The 10,893-nt window shown below is 49.6% G+C and overlaps 1 protein-coding gene across 9 annotated transcripts in view; it reads left to right on the top strand.

Annotated features, from left to right (window-relative positions):
- The first annotated feature begins 1,246 nt into the window (after positions 1-1,246).
- SLC8A3 (solute carrier family 8 member A3) overlaps positions 1,247-10,893 on the top strand; it is a 170,482-nt gene continuing 160,835 nt past the window's right edge. For 6 of the 9 annotated variants that reach the window (XM_055538476.1, XM_055538472.1, XM_055538473.1 and 3 more), the window contains exon 1: positions 1,427-2,255. The gene's annotated coding sequence lies outside the window, so the exon portion shown is untranslated. The other 3 variants (XM_055538466.1, XM_055538467.1, XM_055538469.1) reach the window with 3 other exon arrangements.

The following is a 10,893-nucleotide window of genomic DNA, read 5'->3' as shown; positions in this document are numbered from 1 at the left end:
GTGAAGTCGCTCAGTCCTGTCAGACTCTTCGTGACCCCATAGACTGCAGCCCATCATGCTCCTCCATCCATGGGAATTACCAGGCAAGAGTACTGGAGTGGGGTGCCATTGCCTTCTCCGACAGGGCTCAATTAGGACTGAGGATATCCGGGACTCAGACTCAGGACTGAAACCACTGTGTGATTTGCTGAAATAGCATTGTTCAAGGGACCAGGAAAGAACTCACACACCATCCCAAGCTCAGGGGCTCTCTAACTCCTATGCCTACTTAATCTCTTTGGACCAAACCTTGTTCCAGAGCAGTTCTTAGGGGAGCCAGGAATCTGGGAAGTTGCACATACTGTTGCAGTTATCAGTGAAAATCCAGTTGATTTCACCTTTTTCTAGTCCTTGGTTCTGCTGCATGTGGCCTTGGGATGGTTTTTTAACCTCTCTAAGGCTCAATTTCCTCAAGAGAAAAATGGAGTTCATAACTATACCTGTCTCACAGAGTTTTGTGAGGATGACATGAAATTAGGCAATCAAATTCATTAGCAGGGTGCTTGGCCCTGAGGAGGGGCTGACACTTGCAGAGTACTATTCTCACTTTTTTGGCCCATCATTTTCGGCTTCAGGCAGCAAAGGCCTGAGAGCAACTTGGTGCCCGTATGTTCTCTCCCAGAATCTGCCCTTGATGTCTCTACAGAAGCCCCCACCAGTCTCATTTTAGATCTGCCTAATGCCATCCATAGACAGGGATGTGAAACCCCATTCTTAGGAGAGGCTTGCCCACCCCTCAGGCCTCCAGGACCAAGCCTGACAAATATAGCAGAAATTACAGGCATCTGATTTCAGGCTACGTGTGTACACTTCGTGTAAGCCAAGCCCCAAACCCTAGTTCTGTTGCTGCATCAAAGGATCATCTCTCTTCCAGACTCCAGGCCCAGAAGAAGCAGCAATTTGGGATACAGCCCCCTCGTATTTTTAGCCTTGAAAACCCCAAAGCCAACATACCAGCGCTCACCCAAGCGTCTGTCACAAGCTGTTGTTTGATTTGGGTTGAGAAAATGACAGACTGAGTTCTACACCAAGAACAGAAGGGGGGAAAAAAAAGAGGGGAGAAAGGGAGTTTTCTTTTCCCTCCACTGCTAACCTCCATCCCCCCTCAACTCCTCCCCTAGGCCTGGGTGGACCCTGCCTGGTTAATCGTCCCCTGCTATATTTAAAAACCACAGATGTGTTTGGTGGAGACTTAATTTCGGGATTGCAGGCGGCGTCTCCTGAGGACAAGGGGAAAGCCGGTGCTGCGCGCCCGCCTGCCCTCCCTCCCCGCCGCTGCCCGGAGCTCTGGACTCCGCGGAATCCAGGTCAGGACGCGCCGCCGTCTTGGAACTGCCGCTGGCCAGGAGGCGCCCGGCGCCAGGCTGCAAAGATTGGGTGGGTGGCCTCGGGCTACGGGTTCCGTCTGCATTCGGTCCTGGGGGCTCTCGGGATGCGAGAGGCGGACTCGGCTCCCCGCTGCTGGTCGGAAAGCTCTCTGAAAATCACCTCCATCGGCGCGCGAGGATAAATATGCGCTGCTAGTCATGCCGTGATAGGGTGACGTTGGGTTTTGGAGGCTTGGAGATTGGCTTTTTGATTTGGCTTCCTCCTGCAGCTTAATGGGCAAAGCTCTCGGCTCGCCCAGAAACCAGACCCTCCGCGCGTCCCCTCCGCCCGCGGCGAGGCCGAGACGAGTCCCGCGGTGACGGCGTGCTAGGGGGAGAGCCGGCGCGCTCCCAGCCCCGGGAAAGCCCCGGCGACGCAGACTGCAAGTCCGGGGTCCTCGGAGCCGCCAGGGCACGCCGGGCCGCTCGCCTTCCTGCCCCCTCCCGGCAGGGATCCCCTTGCTGCGGGCGGCCGGGACTCCGGGCCTCTCCAGGGCTTTAGTCCGAGCCGGCGCCCGAGTCGGGGTTTCCCAGGGGTCTACGGAGGCGTGCTCCCTGCTCCTTAAACCGGTGCCGAGGGACCCCTCCCCAGGCCCCCTGCTCCGGCCCTAGCCCTCGCCCTCCGGATGCGCTGCCCCAAGGCTCCCTGAAAGCTGGTAGCCCACGAGCCCGGCGGGCGGGCGGCGGCGGCGAACTGACATGCCCCGGAGGCGGCTGCGGCCGGCGGGCAGCCCGCTGGGGCGATGAGCCGCTGCGGCCGGTAAGGAGCCCGGCGGCGGGGGCATCGCGCACCTTTCTCACCCACCCCCCCTCACTTGCCCACCCCGCCCGAGAGACCGAGAAGAAACGGTGAGTGAAGGGCTGAGCCTCCTGCCCTTCCCCCTCAACCGGCGGCAGAGGCCGGGGAGGCAGAGGTCGGGCGGGGGCGGCGGGGGTTGGTGGTGATGGAGGGGGTGGGTTTGGGGATGTCCCCGTGAGGTTTCCGGCTTGTGAATAACGGTGTTAATTAAGTTCTTTCTCGAGATCATTCACGTGAACTGCTTTCCTGCGGGTCTAGTGTCAGAAGAGGTGGCGGGGGAGGGTGCCGCGGAAAGTGTACTGGGATGCAGGCGGTGCTGGGAGGTGGGGTGGGGGACGTACTGGAGGACTGAGTGCCTCCTGGGAGGTGCGGTGGTAGGTGGGTGGGTTGGGGGGGGGGCGCGGTGCAGAGATGCCTGGGCTGGTCGCGGGTTTGTCGGGTTACGGACGGGTGCTCATTAGGGAGGCTGAGCGCCGTGTTCCGTGCTGGATGCGTGTATGCATGTGTGTGCCTGGGCTGTGCCAACGAGTGTTGTGCTCCCGGGGTGGCGAGCGCCCGTGGGGTTTGGGGGCTGCGAGGGGAGCGCGTTACCCACTCGGCGCGCGCCCGCCTGTACGCACGCCCGCGCGCACCCCAACCTCGGGACTCCACCGCCGCGGGTCGGGAACTGCAGCCCCGGCGCACCAGCCCGCGGCGGCCAAGGGGGCGGGGAGAAGGAGGGTTTCTCCCGACCGATGTTCTCCAGTCCGCGGTGGTCTGGGCGGGCCGGGGCCAGGTGGAGAGACGTGAAGTGTGTAACTCTCCCCACTCCCCAACCCGCCTCCTCCCCGCCCCATCCCCACCCCCGCTCGCCCACACACCCCTCACCGCCACCACCACACACACATGCACACACGCACACAGCCACAGGCCTTCATTCAGAGGCTGGCCTGCTCCTGCAAGACCCTGGCTGACCTGCTCCGAGGACCTGAGCCACTGGGGAGACGAAGAAAGCGATATGTTTCGGGAGGGGAAAAAAGCGATTTTCCCCCGCCTCTTTATTCACTGTGTTTTATTTTTAACTGTGGAGGGAGAGGGTGGGGGTTAAATAGAACAAACGCCTTTAATGCAGTGCCATAAATTTACCCGCTCCCTGCCCGCCTGCCTGCCGCCTGTCTCTCTCTCCCTCTCTGTCTCTCCTTGTCCTTCTGTCTGTCTGTCTGTCTGTCTCTTTCTCTCTCTCTGGCGCGCTCTTTATCTGTCTGTCTTTGGCTCTGTCCCCTGGTGACTAAAAAACAAACCCCGAACGTTTGGTTGTTCGGGCTCCTGGGCAGAAAGATTGAAACTCGGGGTAGTTTGTCAGAAGGGCAGGCCGCAGCTGGGAGCAGGGCTGCGCGCTCTTGAGTGGCCGAGAAACACCCCAGGCGGAGGGAGCTGTGGGTACGTGATAGGAGCACATCCGGCCTGCTGGTGGGGGCCTCGTGGCGACCTGGTGACTCGCAGCCGTGTGTGATTAATCTTCCGCAGCTGTTGTGCCCCGTCCACTTGAGCTGAGCTCTTGTTTACCTCGATTTTCAAATATAGCTGCTGCACCCTGCTTCTCCCTGACGGAGGGAGATCCAAGATCCGCTCAGGCCCTCCCTCCCGCCGGCCTTTCTTCCTGCGGGCCTTGCGGGGTCCGAGTTTGAGAGGAACCCGCGCCTTCCTGCCTTGCACCTCTCCACGCGAGCAGGGTTGAGGATCAGAGCTGGGGTAGCTGTGGTCTCCCAACCCCTCACCACTATCTGCAATTCCCCTTTGCAGTTTGCACATGCAAGTCCACTCCACGGTTACCTGTTCCTTTAAATAAAATATAGATATGGGGTTGAGAAGAAGCAGGTGGGACCTAAATTTGGTTGAAGTGATTCTCAGACTTCATGAAGATGGGAAGGCTGTTTAGGTGGTTTCCTCTACCTGGGAATGCTTTCTTGCTCTTCCAACACTTCGTCCTTGTCTAATGTACTCCTATTTATCTTTCTGTCCTTAGTTCATTGGTGACTTTCTCAAGGAAGCTTTCCCTACCTTCCCTAAGCCAGATTCCTTTATTTTACACTCCTAACTTGAACCTATTATTTTGAAGTAATTTAAAGATTCACGTTCAATTTATTTATGTGATTGAGTAAGGCCAGTCACGCCTCTGGACAGCAAGCTGCATGAAGGGAGGAAAGAGAGCTGGTGTTTATTCACCTTGTATCCCCAGGACCTGGCAGTGTGCCTGGCATAGAGAAACTACTCCATCAGTGCTGAGTGAATGAATGGAACTAGGAGGAGTAAGTTACCTCTTCTCTGATCTCTACTTTGGCATCTCTTGCAGAAGGGCTCCAAGTCCTTCCCAGGTGGCGCTAGTGGTGAAGAACCCATCTGCCAATGCAGGAAAGGAGAGAAGATGCAGGTTTGATCCCTGGGTTGGGAAGATCCAACCCTAGATCCCCTAGAGAAGGGCATGGCAACCCCCTCCAGTATTCTTGCCTGGAGAATCCCATGGGCAGAGGAGCCTGGCGGGCTACAGTCTATGGGGTCACAAAGAGTCGGACACGGCTGAAGTGACTGAGCATGCACACGCATGGCCCTGCAGAGCCTCCTGGTCAGAGAAGGAAGAATAGGGCCAGCAAACTGACCCTGTAAAAAACACGCCCTTCCGGTGGACTTCTCCCTGGGTTGGGACCCTGAAGCCAAGGAAGTGTCCCCCTGATCTAGCCCTGCCCTGTCCCTGTGCAAGGCGGCCCCTTGTACAGTCCCTGGTGTAGTTACTGGTATTGTCCATGGGTAGTCATTGTGGCAGAGAAGGCAATGGCACCCCACTCCAGTACTCTTGCCTGGAAAATCCCATGGACGGAGGAGCCTGGTGGGCTGTAGTCCATGGGGTTGCTAGGAGTTGGACACGACTGAGTGACTTCACTTTCATTTTTCACTTTCATACATTGGAGAAGGAAATGGCAACTCACTCCAGTGTTCTTGCCTGGAGAATCCCAGGGATGGAGGAGCCTGGTGGGCTGCCATCTCTGGGGTCACACACAGTCGGACACGACTGAAGCGACTTAGCAGCAGCAGCAGTCATTGTGGGCATTATTCCTCAGCCTACCTGGTCCAGTCACTCACTGCTGACAATCTGGATTTGGAGGAATGTGTCACACAGCTTCTCTTCAAGCTACCAAGATTGGCTCAAAAGAGAAAATCACTCCTTTGCACTCAAGCCTGGTTGCTTTGCTTGGAAGTTCAAACGTTTGATGAGTTTCAGAAATACATTTGACTCCAAAAAAGAGAGCCTTCATTGATTCAACCAATCAGTTATTTATTCAATAAATATTCAACAATCCAACTTTTTCACTCTCCACGTTCACTCTCATCAAGAGGCTCTTTAGTTCCTCTTCACTTTCTGCCATAACGGTGGTGTCATCTGCATATCTGAGGTTATTGATATTTCTCCTGGCAATCTTGATTCCAGCTTGTGCTTCTTCCAACCCGGCGTTTCTCATGATGTACTCTGCATATAAGTTAAATAAACAGGGTGACAATATACAGCCTTGAAGTACTCCTTTTCCTATTTGGAACCAGTCTGTTGTTCCATGTCCAGTTCTAACTGTTGCTTCCTGACCTGCCTATAGGTTTCTCAAGAGGCAGGTGGTCTGGTATTCCCATCTCTTGAAGAATTTTCCACAGTTTATTGTGATCCATACAGTCAAAGGCTTTGGCATAGTCAATAAAGCAGAAATAGATGTTTTTCTGGAACTCTCTTGCTTTTTCCATGATCCAGCGGATGTTGGCAATTTGATCTCTGGTTCCTCTGCCTTTTCTAAAACCAGCTTGAACATCTGGAAGTTCATAGTTCACGTATTGCTGAAGCCTGGCTTGGAGAATTTTCAGCATTACCTTACTAGCGTGTGAGATGAGTGCAATTGTGTGGTAGTTTGAGCATTCTTTGGCATTGCCTTTCTTTGGGATTGGAATGAAAACTGACCTTTTCCAGTCCTGTGGCCATTGCTGAGTTTTCCAAATTTGCTGGCATATTGAGTGCAGCACTTTCACAGCATCATCTTTCAGGATTTGAAATAGCTCAACTGGAATTCCATTACCTCCACTAGCTTTGTTCGTAGTGTTGTTTTCTAAGGCCCACTTGACTTCACATTCCAGGATGTCTGGCTTTAGGTCAGTGATCACACCATCGTGATTATCTGGGTTGTGAAGATCTTTTTTGTACAGTTCTTCTGTGTATTCTTGCCATTTCTTCTTAATATCTTCTGCTTCTGTTAGGTCCATACCATTTCTGTCCTTTATCGAGCCCATCTTTGCATGAAATGTTCCCTTGGTATCTCTAATTTTCTTGAAGAGATCTCTAGTCTTTCCCATTCTGTGTTTTTCTCTATTTCTTTGCCTTGATGGCTGAGGAAGGCTTTCTTATCTCTTCTTGCTATTCTTTGGAACTCTGCATTCAGATGCTTATATCTTTCCTTTTTTCCTTTGCTTTTTTGCATTTCTTTTCCATGGGGATGGTCTTGATCCCTGTCTCCTGTACAATGTCACAAACCTCATTCCATAATTCATCAGGCACTCTATCTATCATATCTAGGCCCTTAAATCTATTTCTGACTTCCACTGTATAATCATAAGGGATTTGATTTAGGTCATACCTGAATGGTCTAGTGGTTTTCCCTACTTTCTTCAATTAAGTCTGAATTTGGTAATACGGAGTTCATGATCTGAGCCACAGTCAGCTCCTGGTCTTGTTTTTGTTGACTGTATAGAGCTTCTAGATCTTTGGCTGCAAAGAATATAATCAATCTGATTTCAGTGTTGACCATCTGGTGATGTCCATGTGTAGAGTCTTCTCTTGTGTTGTTGGAAGAGGGTGTTTGTTATGACCAGTGCATTTTCTTGGCAAAACTCTCTTAGTCTTTGTCCTGCTTCATTCCGTATTCCAAGGCCAAATTTGCCTGTTACTCCAGGTGTTTCTTGACTTCCTACTTTTGCATTCCAGTCCCCTGTAATGAAAAGGACATCTTTTTTGGGTGTTAGTTCTAGAAGGTCTTGTAGGTCTTCATAGAACCGTTCAACTTCATCTTCTTCAGCGTTACTGGTTGGGGCATAGACTTGGATTACTGTGATATTGCTGTGCTCAATCATGTCCAACTCTTTGAAACCCCGTGGACTGTAGCCCACCAGCCTCTGTCCATGGGATTTCCCAGGACAGAATACTGGAGTGGGTTGCCATTTCCTACACCAGGGGATCTTCCCCACCCAGAGATCAAACCTGCATCAGTCTCCTGCATTGCAGGCAGATTCTTTATTGCTGAGTGGTCAGGGAAGCCCTGAAGGGATCAGTATGCAAAGGCCTAAAGTGGACAAGAGCTCTTTCAAATGACTAAAGACTGAGGGTAAAGTTCAGAGAGATGAGTTTAGAGAAGTTCTAGGGGCCAGATCTTGAAGGACTTGGACTTCATGCTAAGGTTTTCCACTGAGTTTCCAGTGGGGACTTAGGAAGGTTTTCAGTACTGAAGTGCATGGTCAGATTTGCATTTTAGATAGTGCATCAAAACCAGAATGTAGCGAAAGGAAGCAGGAGACTATTGCAGAACCCTTGTGCGTTGTCATCCTGCTGGCCTATGAGGGAGGGTTAGGGGGTTCCTCTTTCTGTTTTAGCATACAAACCAGAGCTGTCCTTCTAGGAAGGAATTTCCCTATTTTCTTTAATGAGATTGGTTTGTGTTCAGTTGTCTCTTTGTTTTTTGGATGGGCACTCTAAACCCAACACTGGGTAGACCACTTCAAGAGAAAGGAAAAATGGCTCCAGCATGTCTAAGACACTCTTCCCAGTCAGCTAAGCTGCCCAGCAAGGTGGACCCCTAAAGATCGGAGATCTCTGGGTCCTGGGAAAGGTCTTGAGCAGGAAGGTGAGGGGTAAGAAGGATTGTGATCCATAGAGACTATTGAACAAGACATCTAGATAGGAAGAATCACATGTATATGTACATTTTTATAATATGAAGAGTAAATAGAGGTTAATTCCTGAATCAAGTGTATTTAGATGTGGTATACAGGGTCATGTCTACTAAGAAAACAGCTCTTGGAATGGGTCAGGTAGCATTTACTGCCTTGATGTCTGAATGACAAATAGTTCTTTCCTGATTGTGTACAGGAATGCTGGGTCATGTTGGGACTGCATCCGGAAGTGGGTCTGGAAACTGTATTCCTGCCCAGGCTTCCACATGGCAGTTTCCAAATCACTTGAGAGGAGAAGATGTCCAGGTTACACACCACTTTGTTCATCCTAGAGAATGAACCAAATAGTGTGAGCTTGCACACTCTTCCTTTGTACCCTGATCTCCCAACTTTGTTCTCCATCCTTACTTGTCACTGGTCTCACAATTTAAAAGTTCTCCCTTCCCTTCCTGCCCAGTGGCCCTCCTGCCCTGCCTTCATCAGTCTGCCCTGAGCTCTTTCCTTTTGAGCACTGAATCCCCTCTATCTAATTGTAAGCATGCTCAACATCCTGGCAAGAATATCCCTTTGTTCACTTCCTCCCCTGTCATTTTCTCTTCCCATCTTGCTTTCCACACACTCTTGAAATTTTAGAGTAGACATCTGTTTCTATTTCCCCATCACTCATTCATTCACTTAGTCCCTTGCTTTCTCATTTTTTCCGGCCTTCTGCCCAACTCTCACTCACCAAGGACTTCTCATTCCCCCAAATATAATAACTTATTCCTGATTTCCCCCAACCCCCATCAGAAAAAATTGATCATTAGCTCTGTGAAACTTCCCCCTCTTGACTTCTATCGCACAGAACCTCTCCAGGTTCCACTAGCTCTCTAGGTGGGCCCTCTTTCACTTCATCTCCAAGATCCTCTCCTCCCTCCCAGTTTTCTCCCACAGGTTTGCTGTCACACCTCAGGCTGCAAAAGTTACAGCCACTGTGTGTGATAAAGTGCTCCATTAAGATGGAAAAGGCATTAAATTTGTACTGTAAGATATTCTGGGGGCTTCCCTGGTAGCTCAGTCGGTAAAGAATCTGCCTGCAGTGCAGGAGACCCAGGTTCGATCCCTGGATTGGGAAGATCCCCTGGAGAAGGAAATGGCAAACCACTCCAGTATTCTTGCTTGGGAAATTCAATAGACAGAGGCGCCTGGCAGGCTATATAGTCCATGGGATCGCAAGAGTCCAACATGACTTAGCGACTAAACCATCACCAACCACCATAAGATATTCTGAGTGAGAGAATGAAAGAGAATACACTCACACAACTTTTATTACAGTATATTGTTATAATTGTTCTATTTTATTATTAGTTATTATTGCTAATCTATTTCAGTTCAGTTTAGTTCAGTTGCTCAGTCACATCCAACTCTTTTCGACCCCCTGGACTGCAGCACGCCAGGCCTTGCTGTCCATCACCAACTCCCAGAGTTTACTCAAACTCATGTCCATTGAGTTGGTGATGCCATCCAACCATCTCATCCTGTGTCATCCCCTTCTCCTTCCTCCTTCAATCTTTCTGGGCCTAATTTGGAAATTTAACTGTAAATGTGTATATACAGGGAAAAACATAGTATACATAGAGTTAAGTACTATTTGCAATATCAGACATCCACTTGGGGGCCTTAGAATTTATCCCACACAGATAAAGGGGCACTATTGTGTCCCTTACATCTGTTCAGTCCATTCCTCTCTTCCCTATCCCTACTACCATGACCTCAGTATGGATTTGACAACCTCTAACATAATAATAATGATAATTATAATAGAAATTATTATTATAGCAGCCAACATTTGTATGTTTGCAACAGAGTAAAGCTACTGTATTCAAAGTGCCCAACATTGAGTTTTCCCACTCAGTCCTTACCGTACCTGTAAAAAAAATAACTTTCTAAGCTATATTATGATGATGATACTATAAACAGTAACTTTCTAACATCTTCCCAACTTCATTCTTCCAGTCCTTCAATTCACTTTAGTGGCTATTATAAGATTGCCCTCCTAAAACCCTAATCTAGGCTTGTCATTTTCCCACACAAAAGCCTTGAAGGGCCTCTCACTTTTTGCTGCAGTCCGACTCCTGATATTCAAGGTCCTCCTTGGCCTGCTTCACCACTCCACTTCTAGTCTCACTTCTTACAGTTCCCATGTGGGCACCTAAGTACTCTTGTCCTTTCTTCTTCTGCACCTTTGTTCATGGTTTGCCCTTCACTAAGAATCCTACTGTTCTTCAGTTCAAATGCCTCTTTCTGATGGGAAGACTGTGAAGAAGCAGTCTCTTATTCTGAATTTTGATGATGCAGCATCTGTTTTTCACAAGTCCCTTATATTTATTTAAATGCAGATTTTTTATTATTAAAAAATATATATATTTTTCATCTTGAGACTCACCTTCTTCCTGGACCAAGTCCTTTCTCTCTCTCCCACTTCTTGTTGTATGGTACCTGAGACACAGTGGCTGGTCAATGAAAAATGAATAACCTACCTCACTCTTGAGGCAGGTGGACTAAAAGCAAGAAAGAGAATCTGTCCTATTTATCATAAAAGGAGCCAGTGAAGGAATAAAAATATCAACCCAGGAACGGGCAATGTGGTATCACAGAAGATACATTGAACAAGTGGCAAGAACAGTATATTTTAGTTGTTATTTCTTCTGACAACTACAGGCAAAACCCATTGCTGCTTTATGGGCCTCACAT

Source organism: Bubalus kerabau, chromosome 10 (genome assembly GCF_029407905.1).
Source record: "Bubalus kerabau isolate K-KA32 ecotype Philippines breed swamp buffalo chromosome 10, PCC_UOA_SB_1v2, whole genome shotgun sequence".
In the NCBI taxonomy this organism is placed as follows: Eukaryota; Metazoa; Chordata; class Mammalia; order Artiodactyla; family Bovidae; genus Bubalus; species Bubalus kerabau.
The sequence above is the reverse complement of the archived record's forward strand: the minus strand, read 5'-3'. Positions and strand labels throughout refer to the sequence as shown.